We start from the raw sequence: 2167 nt of genomic DNA, 5'->3' as shown, positions 1-2167 counted from the left end.
ATATGAACTCCTTAACTATATGGGGGCACTCCTAATGCATTTCTTACGATTTTAGTTCGTTTTCTTTTTTGTTTTTGCTTCTTTGGGGGGGGGGAGATGATGTGGAGGGAAGGGGAAAAATTTTGTCTCTTCCCCTACCATTCCTTTGCTTACCATTAAGATGGCTGGTTGTGTACTATACCACCACCAAAACAAACACCACTAACAACAACAACAACAACAACAACAACAACATCACCACTCGAACACCAACACCAACACAATCACATCACCACCACCACTGCTACCATTACCATCACAACCATCAACAACAAAGCCGTTAAGACCACCAACATCATCATCACCACCACCACCAGCAGCATCATTAACACAGACCGATGAGAATCACGTCTGATCCACCCCCTAATGTTGGACTGTAGTATGAACCCTCTCACTGGATGTTGTGTCGTTTTTAGCTTTTGTGCTGCTAAAAATATCTTCATCAAAAACAAGCCATAAATCCTGCGAACTTTTAAAATAACCTTCTGAAGCCTTACTGTGTTATTTCCTCGATTCAGACGCGACTGAAACCTCGAACTTTGTAGAGCATTTCTTGACAGCAACTTATAAGAAGTAGCAACTTATAACACGCAACTCGGTCCCAACTGCACGTCGTGAAAACAGTTTCATCTCAAGTAAGTGATTCAAAGTTATTTTAAATATTTTAATATTTTTTGTAATATTTCATTGAAAGCAAACAAACGAAAACATGAACATTGTACAAGTTTTGTTGTTTGACTCCGACTTGTTAAAATGGCGGATATACAAGTCACCGCAAATAATACACAATTCGACCCAAGCTGCAAATTGTAAATACAGTGAAATCTCTGTCTGCTTGTTAAGTAATTTCAAAATATTTTCGTAACGCGTTAGTGAAAGCATCCACTTGGCAGAGTCGTTAATGACGTCGGATAACTTGCTTTGTAGTTATTATTCTACATCTCTTTTATTTGAGCTCAAATTCTGATGAGATCAACTTCATATTTTTCCCATTCGGAGTTGATAAATGAAGTATTCATTTTGTACTAGAGTTAGTGCTGCTCTGTCGTTCTGTTTTGTTGTTTTTTTCTCTTTCTGCACTAAACATCAGCTGGGGGTATTACCTAAAAACTTTTAGGCACTATCAGATCTAAAAATCCTCTTTCTGCACAAAACATCAGCTGGGGTAATACCTGAAAACTTTTAGGCACCATCAGATCTAAAAATCTTCAAGGTACGTCGCATATCATATATAACGACAACCCTACGATCCCATCAAGGGTTTAAGGCCCCAAGTCAGGACAATATCTTATTGATGTCTGATATATTTTAGTATCTAATATATTTTAACATTGATGTCTAATATATTTCACGACTTAATCCATAAATGACCAGCACTTCGGACCCTATTTTTTTTCGCAGACCTTCTGAGACTGGGGGAGTCAGGGAGTAAATTATCTTCAAAGTGGGCACCTGGACCGATTGCTTGCAACGCAGTCGTTTCCTCAAAAGACTCTTTGCGGTCGGGTGATGGCAGGCTGTGCAGACGTTGCTTCAGTTTCAGTCTCACAGTGCGGCACGTTGGGCCGGTGTCTTCCTCTATAACCCAGAGCCGACCGGTGCCTTGTAAATGAATTTGATAAACGGAAATTCTGCGTAAACCCGTCATATGTATGTCTATGTAAACTGAGTTAGCGGTTATAGTAACCGACTAAGGGATAACAATATCCGTAAATGCTATCGGTATCCGTTACCTGTATTATCCTCGAGCAATGTATAGACTGAATTTTGGCAATCTGATCAGTAACGGCCGTAAGATATGTTATGTCACTTATTTTGTTATGTCATGCTTTGTATTAATAAATGAGCTATAGATGTGGTCCAACCGATGTGTTGGTCAATCTGTGGTTGTCTCCATTTTCTAATTATTTATATATGTGTGTGTGTGTGTGTGTGTGCGTGCATGTGTTTGTGCGTGAATGTGTGTGTATGTGTGCGTGTGTGTGTATGTGCGTGCGTGTGTGTGTGTGTGTGCGTGCGGTGCCTGCATGTGTGAAGTGACTCGATGCAATACAATATTTGCTAAAATGATTCTCTAAAACAAAATAAATAACCTCGGTTTGAACGAAACAAAAAAAAATAAACATAT

General features: G+C 39.3%; 1 protein-coding gene across 2 annotated transcripts in view; it reads left to right on the top strand.

The window, feature by feature from the left end:
* The first annotated feature begins 123 nt into the window (after positions 1–123).
* The window catches only part of LOC106870178 (netrin receptor UNC5B-a), a 48827-nt gene continuing 46783 nt past the window's right edge, over positions 124–2167 (top strand). For both annotated transcript variants that reach the window (XM_014916189.2, XM_052975106.1), the window contains exon 1: positions 124–674. The gene's annotated coding sequence lies outside the window, so the exon portion shown is untranslated. The remainder of the gene's footprint in view (positions 675–2167) is intronic.

Source organism: Octopus bimaculoides, chromosome 20 (assembly GCF_001194135.2).
Source record: "Octopus bimaculoides isolate UCB-OBI-ISO-001 chromosome 20, ASM119413v2, whole genome shotgun sequence".
Lineage (NCBI taxonomy): Eukaryota > Metazoa > Mollusca > Cephalopoda > Octopoda > Octopodidae > Octopus > Octopus bimaculoides.
Note: the sequence above shows the minus strand (reverse complement) of the source record. Positions and strands in the feature narration are given on the sequence as shown.